At 45.8% G+C, this 18082-nt stretch overlaps 1 protein-coding gene across 1 annotated transcript in view; it reads left to right on the top strand.

The window, feature by feature from the left end:
- DSTYK (dual serine/threonine and tyrosine protein kinase) overlaps window positions 1–18082 on the top strand; it is a 665420-nt gene that overhangs the window by 76123 nt on the left and 571215 nt on the right. The gene's annotated exons all lie outside the window — the stretch shown is intronic.

Below are 18082 nucleotides of genomic sequence, written 5' to 3'. Positions count from 1 at the left end.
GTGCTGGGGCACTCCAGCCCCAGCTCTGGCGCGAAACTGGACAAAGGAAAGGGGGTGTAACCACTCCCCTTCCTGGTCCCACCCATAGGAGGGACCTTGCAGGTAGCCCAGCCCACTAGCCCAGTATATCAGTAGGTAGCTGAGCCCTGCTAAATTAGATTAACCTGAATCTGCAACTTGAACAAACTCTCGACCTTCGACATTCGACCTCAGGAAGAAGACTGAAGAAATCTCCCTTGTGGCCAAGGAGTGACCACCCTGGGCAACCAGGCACCATCCAGCGACCGCTGCTTGCTTTGCGACTGATCCTACGAGGGATGACTGCAGAGACTGACCAGCGCCGAGACTTCCAGACACCTCTGAACCAGATCCACATCTACAGCGAAGTTGAGACCCGTGGAGGTGACGAGGGACGTGGGACCGGCGACTTGGGAAAAGTGGCTAGTAACTGACTAGCGCGATTTCTGAGGCTTCCTCGAGGCTGTGCTTGGGGAATTGAGAAGCCCCCATCCCGAGCACCATCTGCAAAGAAGACCAGCTCCCCACACTTCACGTGTTCTGTGTGGGGCCCTTCTGCACCTGAGTTGCTCGACGTGTTGTCCGGTTGCTGGCCCGTTGGCTAGTGACCTCTGCGACGACGAACCTTTGTTTTCATCTTGCTGGTCCGGCTCCTCCAGACTGGCTCCCGCTCCTCTGTGAAAGAGAAGCACCCCAGACCTTCCTGGTCTGCACCAGAAGCAAGTCCTCCATCCTGCGTGGGTTCCGCTTGCCAAGGCCTGTTGGGTCCTAACTCTATTTCGACGCCGCCGACAGCAAGAGCCTTCGTGGGACAGCTCACCTCCTGGTCCTGGTCGTCCTCGACGCCTCCTGGTACCCGTGGCTGCTGCGACAAGCTTCACCTGCATCTTCACGACATCGCCTGCTTCCTTTCTGGTTCCTTCCCGGCTCCTGGCTGGTGACCTAGACTCTGTCCCTTCTGCTTGCAGGTATCCTTCCTTCTTGATTCCATCCTTGGGATCCACCGGACACTCTTCACTGACTGCCTGTCAGCAACTTTCCTTCAGGCATCCATAGGAGTCAACGACGAAACCCGACGCAAGTTCACACCTATGCACCCGCAGCCGGTGGGCTAGGTAACTTGAGTTCTCCGGTGCTCACAAGGGTAGTGACTATCCTAGGGTCTAATTTCCAAGTCTCGACTTCCTAGCTATTCCAGAAGTGTCCTAAAACTGTTAAATTCTAATAACTATTATTTATTTGACTTTACGCATTACGCGTGAGTGTTTCCACTCTGCACCTGAATCCCGTGGGCCTCCCACTTCCTCACCTTTGGTAGTATAGTGTAGCCCCAGCGATTCCCTAGGCCTATCCTGTGTTCGTGACAGTGGTTCTTATACCACTTACTTAGTATATGGTTTGCGTGGTCCCTAGGGCCTAACTTTATTACTTACCTGTGTGACTTAATGTATGCTTAAATAAGACTGTGTTATACTTACCGCAAATCTCATAAAGAGTGCTGAGGGTTTGACTAGAATAAATACATTCTATTTTAATATATATCTGTTGTGGTGTCCTTTCATTTGGTATTCAAGGGATTACATATGGTATAACAGCTGGCTTCACATGCCATACAGAGTTTAGCCTAAGACTGCTCTTGTCCATGCTACCACTAGGATAGCTGGTCTATAAGGTTGACTTTACAACCAATCACCATAAGGGTTGTTTGGACTGATACAAGGTGTACACTAGAATTAGTGACATCATATATCAGGCCAACTTCTCGCCAACTTCTCACAGCACCTCCCAGCATAAAAGATTTTGAAGCTGAAGCACCTCTTACTGAATGAGCACCAAACAAACTAACGTCCACACCTGCGTTCATCAATATTTTTTTCACCCATCTAGCTAACGTTGGACTGGAGTCTGCCTAATGAGGTTGTCTAAAAGATATTAATAGCTGTTTCTCATTTGAAAAACAAAGACCAAAGGTCCTTCTTTCAAACAACGAACCACACACAGCTCCTCACGCTCATCAAAGTATGGATAGAAAATGCTTTCAGAGTTCGTCTTTATTCTCTTACTCAAGTAAAAACTTACACCTTCAGTATTTAAATATCCTTCCACAAACATCCAACGCTCTCACATCCAAAACTCTCCTATAAAATAGCAAACATAAAAAGACTGTTCATTTCTGCCTCAGGTATTTCAAATCCAAACCACTATTATTACCCAAGCCTCTCAACTAATTAAGGACTGTAGACACATCCCAAATCGAATTATATCTAGAGACCGGTGGTTTTGTAACTCTCACGCTTCTCATTATTCTTCTCACCAGAACATCTTGTCCCACAGACACCCCATTAATCAACTCGTATCCAGCGGCGATAGCCGATCTATGAACATTTATTGTTCTGTTAGCCAAATTAGAACTAAATAAAAGCGGTTGGGTAGTTAACCACTTCAACTATACCAACTGAAACGGGATCGAAGTCCCTCTGCACATACCAGCATTAACATTTCTGCCATGCCAATCTATAATTTTTTCTAGTTCCTGGAGCCCAGGATTCTCTAAGCCTTGAAGCTTCTTGCGAAAGTCCTGGGACCTCCCAAACACGCCTGAAATTTTCCATGCCACTAACCTCAGTTGATCTGAAACCACCAGTCTGTGAAACTCTCCCAACGGTCCTATGAGCAACTCCTGAAACACTGGGAGAAGGGCAGGGAAATCTTTTGACATCTCTAACAGAAGAGGGTACCAAACCTGTGATTTCCAAAGGGGAGTCACCACTAACACCGACTCCTTCCATCTGCGCACCATCAAAGTTACTCGAGTGATCATAGCAAGTGGAGGGAAAGCATAAGGCTTTAGCCCCCACCAATCCTGTCTGAATGCATCTATCCCTGCTGACTCTCTGTCTGGTCACCAGCTGAAAAATGTGTCCCGATGCGTATTCATTCTGTTTGCAAATAGATCCACCTGACATGGGCTGCAAAGATCCATCAACCTAAAAAATACTGACATGTGGAGTCTCCAATCGCTCGAATCTCTGTAAATCCTTGAGCACCAGTCTGCCTCCACATTTTGCAGACCTGGGATGTGTTCTGCTTGCACAGACACCTTTTGGATCAAACAAAAATCCCAAAATATCTTTGCCAGGTCCACCAAATCTTTCGATCGCGGACCGCCCATTTTGTTTACGTATCTCACGACCGAAACATTGTCCATCCTCCATAGAACAGAGCATTGAGCCTGCCCTCATTTTATAGCAAAAGAACCTGCTAACAACTCTAAACAGTTTATTTGGAGTCCACTTTCCTCCTCCGACCAAATTCCCCCCGTTGAGATCTCCCCACAGTGAGCTCCCCAACCGGATAGGCTCCCATCCGACTCTATAATCCATTCTGGATTCACCCCAAATATAGCTTGCCCATTCCAAGCATCCATATTTTTTTAACCACCAAACTAGCTCCTGCCCTGCTTCCTGAGTAAGCACTATTTCCTCAGAATATCACATGCCATGCATTAAATGTCTGCCCTTCAACCTGTGAAGAGCCTGATAATTCAAAGGACCTGGAAAAATAGGCTCGTTATCTTCCACGACTCAGGCTATCACCCTCGCCAACATCCTCAATGAAATTCTTTCTATTAATAAGACCCTTTGGATCCCATTCTTTATTCTTAAGTTTGTCAAAAGGCAACTTCAAAACGCCTTGAACAATATTGTAGGAAGGTGGAATCTGACTATATGGTTGCCCCCACTTTTTCCTGGTGTTTGCATGGTTTTTGACTAGTCGGGCTGGGATCCTGCTATCCAGGACCCCAGCCTATCTGCTTACTCCCTTAAACAACTTGGTGTGCATATTAGATTTACTAGTGATTGGATACTGTGGTACCTTATGAGCCCCTAGTGTATGGTACCTTAGGTACCTAGGGCATTGGTACTTCACAGGCCTACCTGGGGCTGCAGCATGTATTATGCCACCCCTGGGAAGCATTCACAATCTGACACCACAGGCCTGCTACTGCAGCCTGTGTGAGGTAGTGTTAGCACTCCTCTCTGAGGTATAGGTTCCTATATCTCACCATACACACACATATAAACCTATCAGCCACCCCTATTGCAGGCCCTATCAATCCTGAGGGCAGGGTGCTTGGTTTACTATGTCAGGGGGTGCTCCTGCCTGAGCAGGGCCCCTTTGCAGCTGGCAGAGTCTATTCTCTGCTGCTGTTTGTGGATGCGGTTAAACCATATACTCTTAAGTGCATTATAACCTCGCGGTAAATCCTAACTTTGGAATGACTGCATCAAAACATGTCGTGTTTGGTGTCAAACAACTTGGAATCATACCCCCACACCAGTAACTGGTGTGGGAGTATGATCCCACCCTTCTAGAGGGGATGACATGTACCCACTGTACTAAACTGTAGAAATCTCCTAGAGCCCTGGCATCACAAAATGGATGCCACCAGCACAGACACTGGGCTGCCCTCCTGCTGCTGACCGAAACTCGCAGTGGAGGAAGCCCAACAAAAGGTATCCTGTCACAGGGAGGTGTCACCACCTCCCAGACAGGATTTAGTGTATTGGAGCTGGGTGGGTGCACTCTTGGAGTGCTTTGAAGTCCTGCACTGGGGGAGCAGTAGGCTCCTCTGTGCATATGCCACATCAAATCGGTTCAGTGGCTACCTGCCCCTGCTCTGGCGCAAAACCGGACAAAGGGAAGTGGGTGTAACCACCCACTACCCTGACCCTCCTAGAGGAGTGGTCATAGAGCTAGTCCCTCCCCTATCGTCACTATAAGATAGCAAGCATTGCCAATGCAATTCATATTACCCTGGATGACGCTCTACAAAGAAGAATCCTGGCCCTTTGACGTTCCACTATCTCTGGAAGACTGAAGAATCTCCCTTGGAGTCAAGGAGTGACTCCCCTGCTTGGCAGGCACCAATAACCTCAATCAACGGTTGCAAACTTCACCGCTCCCGCCGGAGTCCGAAGTCTCTGCGGCCCCAGAAGCGGATTTCCTGACCTCTCAACGGCCATTTTGAGTCTATGCAAGACAAAGGGTAACCCGTTCCTCTTATATAGCACATGTGGCATGGGCAAGGACACTATCACTGCGTGCCACGGGATTCAAGTCGCTGGGGAATCTGAATTTCAGATCATGTTGCCCTCACACACCTTTTTAGGGGTGTCATGCTTCATCATAGGGCGCTCCTCGTCGGACCGGCGCTGCACTGTCCGGGCCTGGTGGCAACTTTGGCGGAGTTCTTTTGATCTGTAGAGACGCCGTATGTGAGGTATGTATGTGGGCAGTCAGTGCTATGTGTTTTATAATGTGAAAAAGTGATTATTAAAAAAGGCTCCAGGTCTGTCGTTTCTTTATTCACTCTTCGATCTGGGTCTTAATAAAAGCAGTGGAACCACCTATAGGGCTTGAGGTACCTTGGTGGCTACTTGGTATAAATCAGGTCGACATGTTTCGTGTCTTAAGGGCTCCCAAATCGAGCGACACTTCTTCAGGACCTAAGTGTGACAAATCAGATTGGAGTACGTCAAATTAGCTCCGCCTCCCAAGTTGGGGGGGGGGGGGGCGCGTAAATATGCCAACGGTGAGTCCCAAGTGGCGGGTCTCACCCAACCTTTCAACCTATGTCAGAATTTAAAGACAAAAGAGAGGAGGATAATGTAAGAAGGCAAGGGGAAGCGACATATAAAGGAAAACTTAAATAGAGCATGAGCTATAAGTAAGTATTATCTAAACATTTAGTGACAAAATATCATTGTCAATAGTAGCAAATGGTCAAACAAAGTGATAACTAGAAACCCCATCACACAGAAAAAGTCCTGGACGAGGAACTATCATGAATTAAAATCCGTTAAGAGGTTCATAAGTAGTCCACACTAACCCCAGCTAACAACCCAGTCGTAAAATGGAAAATAGAAAATTGACAATTGAACATCACTGCTCTACTACGCAACACTAAATTGAATCAAAATATGTGTCTTACCTATGGTCGGCAATGGGTTGTGACACATGGAGAGGGGGAGAGTCAGCTCAATACATTAAAGGTAGCCAACTGTCAGAGTAGAAGGAAAGCAGAGGGAGAGATATTAGATATCACAAAGCCCACTCAGTGAAATCACTGAGAAACGTCACGACTAAGTTCATAATTGGTGGTCCACAGTGGTACTCTTCAGGTGTCTAGATAGCGGTAGCATGGGTGCTCAACAAACTAGAGTGAGCTAGGAATCAAGGGGGGCGGCAAAATAACACGTAGTACTGCGCAAGGGTGCCCCACTGTCTGGCGTGAACTAACTCACGAGGAGGGAACCGAAATGACAAGAGGTATAACGCATGGGTCCCAAGCTGGGTACTAGCGGTGGTACAAGGAGTAATGAGCAATAGGGCTACTCTTAGATGTCCCGTGTTCAATAGACGGGCCGGGAGTTCCCATCAAAAACAGAATTCAACAACAATAATTATTGCAAAATTAAATACAACTTACACTAGGGGAACCCCTTATTTAATATAATTATCCGGAACTGTGAAGTCTCGTTTGTACGAGTAAAGTACCAAAGGCAACGGGGTCAGACGATGAAGCTAAGCCCCGTGTTGGGACGCGGCGCTTGTATAAAATGGGTACTTCTGGGAGTGAAAAACAGGGGAAGAGCTGGAAGGTCCAGACCCGAATTATAACGCGCTGCGTCCGCGAGTAAGCGGCTCCCGGGGGTATAGAACACTCACCAGAAAGGTAGAGGGCGAGATCTCCTCTTACCAAGGCTCTCCCGCTTCCAAGTTCGGACCGATCTGACAGCGTAGCTGGTTAAGTTATTCCGAGCCTGCCCGGACGTTTGCTTCCGTCAAAACACGTGATGACGCAACAAGGGGGGGGGGGGGGGGGGGCGTGGACAGGCGCCGGCTACTCCCTGGGACATTGCCTGACTTCATGGAAAGAGAAGTCAGGAACATGACACTGATAGTAACCGAAGGAATGGTATATTAAAAAACGATGTATTAAAAAACGAACCTCAAGTTGTAGTATTTTATAGTATTGTATGAGAATACCATGAGAAAACTATTAGTGATGTGGAGCAGATTAGGTGTTGGTACACACAATTACGTGTGAGAACAATAATTATACATCCATTAGGATATCGAAGGAGTGATCAAATGGCCCGGTGGTTCGTATGTCATGTAGTGTTGCGAGATTAGTATGCTACAAACAACGTTAGTACACGAAAAGGGGGGTAGGGTGCCAGACTATTTAATGTCTGCTCTGGATCTCAGACCACGGAATGGCATCGTTCAAGCCTGTCTTCTGAGTGGACAGACGGAAAATCCATCGTTGTTCTGTCTCGAACAGTTTGTGTTCTGACCAGTTGGTATTACTTTCAATTATGGTCCAGATCATCTCGTCCGGCCCATGTGGGTGTGTCAGGAAATGGGTGCTCATTTTCGTCGATAGCCGGCCGCAGCGTATGTTACTGCGATGTTCCATGATCCTTATTTTGACGGAACACGTGGTCATCCCCACGTATTGTAGATTACATGGGCACTTGATAAGGTATACACAGTTCTTTGTGTTACAGTTCGTATGTGATCTCTGAACCCAAATTTTCCCTTCTTCCAGGTTGAGTTCCTTGGTGGTCCTCGTAAGTTTACATACTCCACATTGGCCACATGGGAAGTGGCCCCGTACTGGTGTGGTGTTCCAGAGGGTGCCTTGTATAGCTTTTTGCACAGTTTTAGGGCCGGTATGTATCAGAACGTCTCGCAGATTGTTTGTCTGTTTATTAGCAAACCTTGGTAAGGGTAGGGAAAGATTTCCTGTTGATAGGATTTTCCAATGTTTGCGGATAATCCTTTGGATAGTGTTTGATTCTGGTGTAAATGCCGTAACACATGTAATTGCTTCATCGGTCTTCCTGTGTTGGACCTCCAAGAGTGCTTCTCTATTGTTATTCAGTGCTCGTTTCCTTGACTGTTTTATGATGTTCTGTGGATAATCTCGAGCTGCGAGTTTATTGCTCAGTACTGCTGCTTCTTTTTTGTAATCCATGGCTGAATCACAGTTCCTTCGGAGACGCAGAAACTGCCCAAACGGAAGGTTGTTCCTCAGTGCTCTTGGGTGGTGACTCCCATATAGTAGTAGATTATTGCAATCCGTAGGTTTTGTATAGGTATGCGTTGATAATTTACCTTCACTCAGGTTGATGGTCAAGTCTAGGAAATGTATCTCTGTGGATGATACAGTTCTGGTGAAGTTGAGATAGGGGTCCAGTGAGTTGACCCAGGTGAAAAAACTATCACAAGTTTCTCTATCTCCCTTCCAGAAGATAAGAACGTCATCTATGTAGCGTTTCCACATTATGATGTTACGTTTGAAAGTGTTCTCCTCAGTCAAGTGTAGTCGTTCAAATTCTGCTACATAGAGGCAGGCCAGGCTTGGTGCAAATGTACTGCCCATACAAGTGCCCTGTATCTGATGGTACATTTGGTCTCGGAATTCGAAGAAATTTTCACGCATCGCGAGGGTGGCACATTCCATTATGAATGCTACAGGTGTCTCTGATGTCCAAGTCTGTGCGAGGAGGCGTTCCTCTACTACTCAAGGTCTCCTCTTGTGGAATATTAGTGTAGAGAGCCTCCACATCCATTGTCATTAACAGATCTATTTCCTCACTTGTAGTGGTATTGGAGATGAGATTCAGCACATCCCTCGTGTCCTGTAGATAGGAAGGGATCTTTTTTTACCAGGGGTTGCAAGAAGCAATCGCAAAATTTTGCTAAGTGGTTCCAACAGTGAACCTATCCCGGACACTATTGGGCGTCCTGGGGGTGGTAGTACCCCCTTGTGTATTTTTGGGAGGGTGTAGAATGCCGGAGTACGGGGTTCCAGATTAACCAAGAATTCTGCCTCGTTCTTTGTAATCCAACCTTGTGTTTCCGCGGAGGTCACGATTGATTTGATCTTAGTTAGGAGTCTTCCCGTTGGGTCTCTTGCAATTTTCTTATAATGTCTCACCTGTGCTAATTGCCGGAGACATTCCTGATTATAATCTAAAGTATCCATTAGAACTATCGCCCCTCCTTTGTCTGCTGGTTTGATGGTCAAGTTGATATCATCAGACAGACTTTTGATGGCCAGCCTCTCTTCTGTGGGTAAGTTATTGAAGTGTGGTACCCTGCTGATGCTGTCTACATCTTTGATAACTGCTTGCTCAAAGGTTAATATTTCATGGGGGGGTCATTTGATCCAATGGAGTACATTTTGATGGTTTCCGTAGGCCTGTATCAGTAGGTTCTTGGTATTCCTTACCCTCAAAAAATGCCTTCAGGCGTAGTTTGCGGAAAAAGTTGTGTAATTCTTTATGTAGTTGAAAGCTGTCAAGCTGTGGTGTAGGTACGTAGCCCAGTCCACGATTCAGTACTCTCTTTTCACTATTGGTTAGTTTTCTCTTGGACAGATTCACTACTAGATTTTGTTGTTCCTCTTGCTCCGTAGTTCCATCCGTTCTTGTTGTTGTGGAGCTGGTTGGTCTTGCCACTGTACCTGTTTCTGTGTATTATAATGGCCATTTTGAGTCCCCAGCGAAGCTATGGCATCTGGACCCCACGAGTGACGAGGAACAGCAATACCTGGGAACCGTGCACTGATTTCGAGTGCAAACCCTAAACAACGTTCTACGAACTTGTGCTTTGGACCATTTGTGGCCCAAGTCCCTAGCAGGTCTTGTTCCAAAAATCAGCGGCCTACCCCGTCCCGAGTGACCGTGGGCTCCTGTGAAACTTTTCCTGTGAAGGCGTCTTCGCGGTTACTTGCCCGTTGGCTAGTGACTCCCCCGAAGACTTTCCAACCGACTTCAAGGGCTCTCCTTGTTGCTCCGGGCCTGCCCTCACTTACCCTCGCTGGGTAAGTCCATCAGACCTTGCTGGTCTGCATCACCGACTATCTTTAGTCCACACGAGACTTGCAGTTGCCAAGGCTTGTTGGCTCCAATCCAGTTGCCGACACAGTCTTCAGCTGCAGACGTCGTGGGACACTCCTAATCCAGCTGCTGGTCATCGTCGATCCCTCCTGGACCTCGTGAGCGAAGAGACAAAACACCATCGGCGACCTGAAGCGATGCGACATCTGTGGTCATCCATCCTGCTGGCCACCGGTCACTGGCAAGTGACTTTGAACACTGTCCCCTCAATTTTCAGGTCCTCTTCATCTTCAATCCACCTTCGGATTTCAGCGGACACCTCTTCAGTCGTCTCAAGCAGCAAGTCTTCATTGGTCTCCATTGAAAACAGCATTGCGACCCGACACCAAAAGACACCTATGCACACGGCTTCCCTGGGTGAGGTAACTCGTGCACTCCGGTGCCCAAGTGTGTGTTGGCCCTCGAAATACTTACCCTGTAAGTGGCTTGCTTGTTGACTTCTTCAAAGTGCCCTAAAACTTTAAAATACAAACCGCGACTTGCTCCATTGTAACCTAGAGGAAACCCGCGGCTGTGTTTAGACACTGCACGCGTCTCCCGTGGGCTTGTTACTTACCTGCTAACACTGCAGTAGTGAAGCCCCAGCGATTCCCAAGGCCCTAGGCTTTGTCATTTTGCAAGTCGACTTTGCTAAACCATTTTCTTAGCATATGGTCTGGTACGCCCCTAGGGCTCCAGCCATATTTGTGCTTAATTTATTGAGAACTGTTGACATTTGAATGTGTATCTGGGTTCTAATCTCATAAAGAGATTAGTAGAGTGTATCTAGAAATACATACATATATTTTTGATATATATACCTGTGTGGTGTCCTTTTCATTTGGTAATTCAAGAGATTATAAGGTAAAACAAGCTGCTTTACATTCCTCAGAGACTTAGCCTGAAGGCTGCTCTCCACAGCTACCACTAGAATAGCTTTCTTTAAAAGGTTGTCTTAAACCTATCTACCATAAGAGTCGAATTGGACTGGTGCAAGGTGGGCACTATAACTAGTGACCAGCATATGCCAGGCCAACTTCTCACAAATATTCACTAGAAAACCCAAAAATTGCGTTTCCTGACGTGGAATCAAACAGGACTTCTCTCTGTTCACCACAAAACCAAGGTTTTCCAACATTCACTGCATTGTTGTATGATCTGTTATTGTCAACCTTTCCTGATCCATTAACAAAATATCGTCCAGGTAAATAATTAATCGAATACCTCTCTATCTCTCAAGAACGCTGCTACATGACGCAGGACCTTTGTAAAGCACCAAGGGGCTAAAGATAACCCGAACGGAAGACAAACTTCAACATCCTTCCTGCCCATCTGAAGCGAAGAAATCTCTGATGCTCTTCCCAAACTGGAATAGTCAAGTAGGCATCTTTTAAATCCAGTCTGGTCATCCAATCCCCTGACTGTAAAACATCTCTCAACATATGCATCCCCTCCATTTTGAAGTGGTGAGATTCCACCCAATCGTTCAGAGCTCTTAAATTTATAACTGGTCTCATTCCTTTCCTACCAGGAAAATATTGCTCCCAAAACCTGGAGCCCCATTTTTTCCTTCCACAACTGTTCCTATCTTTAACAATTCTTTTACTTCAGAATTTGCTAAGTCCGAATATACCTTGTTGAACCGTATCATTTACGGAAGCTGATATTGGAACGGCCCCCTATAAAATCTATGTGATACCCTTGATCAGTCTGCAGGGCCCAAGTATCCTGAGTAATCGAGAACCATATGTGATGAAAATGGGCAAGTCTGCCACCCAAATTTACATGGGTAACAGAAGGGTCTAGACATACAGGAACCTCTTGAACGACTACTTCCTCTAGCTGCACCTCTTTCTACCCACAAAGAAGTTCCCCGGTTGAAAAGAGGTCTGAAACTGATAGGGTCTGTATCCTCTAAAAAAGGAGAACCTATTGACTCCTTGTCCACGGCCAGGGAATAGACTTCGTATTTGCCCAGCCCCGCCAAAAACATGGCAATCAAAAATCGTATTTATTTCTCTCTGAGACTTCTGTAACTAACTGAATGCCCCAACATATTTGGACATTTCATTAATAAATGTGTCCCCAAAGAGCATGCCATTATCCTCCATGCCTGCTTCATTGTTGGCTAATTCAGCTAGCTTGGGGTCGATTTTAAGAAGGATACATTTCCTCCTCTCCACTGAAATTGCTGTTTTGGCATTACCCAGCAAGCAAACAGCTCTCTGAACCCACTCTCCAAGTTCCTCGACATCTAGTTCTTTCTTCTCTATATATGCCTCCTCTACCATGTCAAAAATCTTTGTCAGTGGACCAGTAAGGTCCAGAAGCCTGTCCTGGCATAACCTCAACCCTTTATCAAGACCTTTCCTTGGATCACGACCCCCTTTGCCTATGAAGGCCAGAATATTTGGATTCATATCAGGAGTCATCACAATCTTATTAGCTAAAATTAGTCTGGTTCATTCAGAACGTAGGCAGATCCTTACATCTTTTGGGATTTACTTCCGTAACCATGTCTTTACATACTCCGCAACATGCAGGGCTCCATTCTGGTGAGAGAGGGTGTTCAGGAGCATTGGGTCAAACATAGACTCCCCAAGAGGGTTGTTAGAGACCCAAGATTAAGACTGATTTCCCCATCGAGCTGTCCCGTGCACTTTGCTGTCCTGTGTTCTTCAGACTCCGAATCGAAGTCTGAGGAACAGTTTATTTCGATTTCAACACTACCTGAAGAATCCTCACAAACAATAGAGGTATGTGTCTAACCAGTCTTGGCTCTCATATTGCTCTTTGATGGACCATTACTGGGTACCCTTATGTGTCCCCGACACTACCTTGTTTCGCACGCTTGCGAAAATCTTCATCTTCCAATGCAGTGTTGCTCCTTTTACTAATAAATCCTGATTCCTCAAAATTCTTTCTTTTTCTATTCTCTTTACCACCTTTTTTTAATCACTGGACCCTTGCCAGCTGACCAAAAAAGTTCTTCTTGTGAGGAAAAACCCCACCTTTGCAAAAGGTCATCTATCCTCGATTCCATTTTCCTGTCGAAATCAAGTGTGAATTTGTTTAGCATATTCCCTATTTTATCTTCAATAGAGGGATTCTGCTCTCAATTCAAAATATAATTTGCCATCTTAAATAGGTTTTCTCTAGCAAAAGATATCCTTGTGACTAAAGAGCCTGCCTGACCTTATATGACCAAAATAATTGGGTTGACAGGATAAAGGATCGTTTCCTACACACAGACGCTGATTTCTTCATAATACACCAGAGCTGTCAGTTTCTACTGTGTGACAGAAACTGACAAGACTCCTGACGTCCAAGAAAACAGGAGCAGCGCGTGTCCGCGTTGCTAGGCCGAGCGAATGAGTCAGTAAGCGTTCTAGATTCAACCCAGATGGCCGCCATGAGCTTAACATGTCAAATCAATTGTGACGTGCTCTGCGCTCCATAAAGATCTCGCGTGCGCTGGCTCCCTTACAATGCAACTCTATTTTCAAAAAATATAAGCGTGAGCCAATTAAACTCGCCCATCTTCGCGAACTAACATTACGACGATAATTTGCCTAAATAATTACTGCCTCAAAATACGTGAGTGCGGGACCAACAAATGTCGGCCGAAAACTCACGCTTCACACCTTCCGTTAAATAACACAGACCCCTCATAGCCCTAATAATTAACCACACAATCACAAACCCTCACATGAAAATTAGATAAAATAACAGAACACACACAAACTTACCAAAAAACGCCAGACTGCACCTATTAGAAACAACAAACGATATCAAGTAAGATAATCCCTTTTCAACTACAAGTAGAAGACTTGCTTTCCTAATAAAGACTTATTAGTACAGCATACATATAAAAAGACCTATCAGTCCAAAATATATAAAGAATTCCACGCTGTCAAAACAGCCAATCAACATTGAAACTTACACAGCCTCAGCACAAACACTTATCTCAGTGAGCAGCAGCCAAAAAGTAGGAAGATGGCTGGGGATTCTGGCTACTTGTTACTATTGGAATTTTGTTGTAGTTCTATATTCTTTAAAGGGGCTGCTGTGAGTGGCGCAATAAAGGAGGTTGCAATAATGTTAGCCTTCGGTCTTGATATGAAATCAATTCAAGCCTTAAACCGAATTTCCCAGTTTTCCTCTGTATCAGTGATCAGGGAAAAAAACTAACTAATCCAAGATGGCTGCCAGCGTCTACCTTCAGACGCATGTATGCTGCACTCCTCAAACAATGCAGGGTTTAACAGGAAATAATTCAGTGAGAAATTAACTCCAAGAGCACACCCAATTGTGTATAAGCTTCTTTTTATTGTAGGAAGTCGACCCACAACCGAAGACTATCAGTTAGTCCAAGGGTCCTTGGTAACTGACACCAGACCCAGAGCACTCCAGAACTAACCGTACATTCTAAGAAAAGAGCAACCATTGCTTCCAGTACAAGTACATAAGATAGAACATCAATATTATACTACCTTGTACTCACTTCCTGTGTGAAGCCCTCTCTAAGACAAACAGCATAAATAACCTTCCAAGTACTTAATAATACAGTGTGGGATGTGTGGGATTGAGAAAAATCCAAGCCTTTCTTTTACTGCCTCTCCATGAAAGTGGTGACAGACCGGGCTGCAAAAAGTTGTATAGCAGTATCTGTATAGGCCTACACCTAAGATGGCGCAAGACCGCCTCAGTTTTGTTTTCCCTTAAGTGTTCACCTCCTGTAATATTCTGCTCTTTTTCAATGGGAATCTGAGGCACTATACCACATGGTCTTTTCTTGTGGTGAGGGACTAGGTCACACTAAGGGAATCCTAGCAAGCAGCTAAGGCTGAAGCAACTGTCGCCTATTCCATTTGTCTCATTCCCCCAGGGAATACCTGAAACAGTGCTATGCCCCATCCTCTCTTGTATATTCTGCCATTGCAGACACTCTTGCAAATGCTTGAAAGTGTGCTACACCTACAATTTGTTTCGGGCTAACTCGTGTCACCAACCTCTGCAGGCATCTGAAGATTACTAGTTTGAATACCATTAAGTCGGACAATAATTGCATCTGTTGTTTATAATGCTTAAATGGTGGAAGTGCATTATGAAGTGCTATACGAAAAACAAAGTGATACTGTGCTTTTCTTTTTTTCTTTGAGTCAACAGATATCCTGGGACATGGTACTCAGTGTTCATCTGTAATGCAAAAAACATTGTTTGCTTTAGTGGTAAGACTGCGTTTTTATTTATGTTGCTTCTGCAGATACATGGTTGTGGCAGACTGTACAAGTTTGCTTAAAGCCTACTGTATGTAGGATCCTAATTGGAAAATGTGTTCTGTATGTTGTCGTTATACATGCAAGAATTTTTATTTTGTCGTGTTTGATCTCTTGGATAAGGACATACAATAAAAATGTCTCTCAATCAGCCATAATGTCTCTAACTAGAGATTTACAAGGCAGAATCCTTAGCCTCACCACGTATTGTGGCACCCAGGGGCCCATTGCCCAAATCCTGATTTTCATCAAATCAGTGTACTATTCTCAATTTGTTTCAAGGTTGTGAATCACAGCACATACTATGGTAAGGGACACCACACAAGTAGTTATAAAAAATAAGTATCTTTATATATAGACTTAACACAAGACCAATAACAGTAAAAATCCACAATTCTAGAAAAATAGGGTTACTCTTAAAAGGCTGCAAAAATAGTTCAAGGTGTGCAAAAGAGTTCAGTTCAAGGCAGTGGTCTCTGCGACGCTTTTACTCACAAGATACCTGGATTCTGTAGCAAAGCAACAAAAATGTCGCTAAGGAGTTGTAGCGATAATTTTCCTTACGCTAACCAGCGATGCGTTGAATCCTTGCCGCAAGGGAGGATGATGCGCTGGCTTGTGGGCAGGACAAAGCGACAAACTTCTGCACGCTAAGCCGGCGATGCGATAAAATCCTTGTCGCGAAGGGAGGAGGATGCGCCGAGCCTGTTGCGTGTGCGATCTTGTTGCGATGAAAGAAAAGGGCGCTCCGCGAGGGAGCGACGATCCTAATGCGATGAAAATGGCGAACGCTCGGCGTCCGCTCTGCGATGTCATGAAGCGATGAACTCGATGCGATAATCTTCGGGTTAGCGAGCGTTTTGAGGCCCGCAGACCGGTGATGCGATCTCCGGTAGCGAGCACTCGGCGGCAGCAGCGACTATTTTCCTTACGCTCTCCAGCTGCAGCGGCTCGCTAACGGGCGTTAGCGACGATTTTCAGCACTCTTCTCCACAGTAGAACTAGAGGCCCAGGAACTCACGGAGGCCTGACCTGCAGATGGAAATCCTCGCTGGGAGGAAACAGGAGGCTGGTGGTGGAGTCTGATGTGCCTGAGACTCGTGCAGGAGGCTAGCTCTCTTCTAGCCCTTGGGTGATTGCTGTAGCAAAATTAAAAGTTCCTTCAAAGTCCTTTTCCTCTACTTCCAAGTCCAGTAGTAACCACTGCAGGCCAGTCCAAGAAACAGCTCACAAGGACAGTCCTTCTCCTGCAGATTCCTTCAGTTACACGGACAGAGGTTCTTCTTGTTGTCCAGGAGCAATAAAAATTGCAGGGGTTTCAGCACAGATATTTATACCCCAAAAGTCTTTGTTCTAAAGAGTCACAAGTCACTGAACCCAGCCAGAACCAGTTCTGCCCAGCCCTGGAGAACTTTGTTTACCAGGCTGCGTCCTTCCTTTCAGAAAGAGGGGGTCTGCCATCAGACGCACAGTGGGAGGTGGAGCCAGCATTCACCTTGCCAGGCACAGCCCTATGCAGGTCCAGGAGCTATCCCTCCCCATACTCCAATGCAGATCTCTCTATTCAACCCAGGTCTGACTCTGCCTGTCCTGTCCCTCCAAAACCAGACAGCCAATACACATAACAGCAGAGCACACTGGAAGGCTTGGGCAAGAAAATACCTACTTTCTAAAGTGGTATTTTCAAACACCGAACATAAAAATAAGCTTCACTAAAAGATGTATTTTAATATTCTGAGCTCAGGCATACTCAATTCGTTTTTCTACCATGTTCTGTGGGTCAGTTAGGACTATAGAATGTAATAGCCAAACCTCCCATTCTGGCCTATGAAGAACAGGTAGCCTTACAGTAGTGAAAAACGAAATTGGGTGTAATTCACTACCAGGACATGCTACACACATCAGAGCATGTCCTACCTTACACATACAATGCACCCTACCATAGGGGTGGCTTACATGATGCCAAGGGAAGGTTCAGGGGCTGGGAAGTGGGTGCACTTCACAGCCAAGATGGCAGTTCTGGACTGCACACAGACACTACAGTGGCAGGTCTGAGACACACTTTACAAGCTGCTTCTGTGGGTGGCGCAAACCAGCGCTGCAGGCCCACCAGCAGCATTTGGTTTACCAGCCCTAGGCACACACAGGCCACGCCACTGGTGACTAACAGGTAAACCAAATAAGCCAATCCTGGATATACCAATCCACATGTCAACTTTACACAGGGAGCATTCGCGCTGTGGCACTGAATGGCAGTGGCACAGCGCTCAGAGCATCTATTACCAGCAAAAACAGAGGAGACACCGCGAAAAATTGAAGGGAGACTCACGCCAATGGTGCCAGGTCTAACAACCTTGCTCGCTAATTCCTCTGACTCTAGTCCTTAGTATCCCAGATCGCCTCTGTGTTCCGATATGGTTCTGCATGTTTCTATATAAAGGTGTGATCCCGTTTTGTTGTGGGTGTGCATGGTTGCTTATAAAGTACAAAACATGAGGTACTCCTGCTCTACATCGCATTCCATAGGTCTGTTAACCTCTCTATGGTGCATGCCATAATTGGTGTAGCCATTGATCTCCTTATGCTTCAATGTCCTAACCTCACAGAGACTGCTATTGATGAAAACTAGTGGGTTGGGGGCAGTCCCTATGTGTTAAGCTATTTCATTGCAGATAGTGTTTATCTTGCATTGCATATCATTATGTTCAAGGAATAATGCATGTTTCGATTCCTGTTCAGAAAGTGGGGTTAATTGGATGCAAGTCCCTGCTTGACTTGCCCTGCCATGGCTACAGCCGTTTGGAAATAGCCAGATGCCAGTAGGTGTAA

This window comes from Triturus cristatus, chromosome 1_1, assembly GCF_964204655.1.
Source record: "Triturus cristatus chromosome 1_1, aTriCri1.1, whole genome shotgun sequence".
In the NCBI taxonomy this organism is placed as follows: Eukaryota; Metazoa; Chordata; class Amphibia; order Caudata; family Salamandridae; genus Triturus; species Triturus cristatus.
The sequence above is the reverse complement of the archived record's forward strand: the minus strand, read 5'-3'. Positions and strand labels throughout refer to the sequence as shown.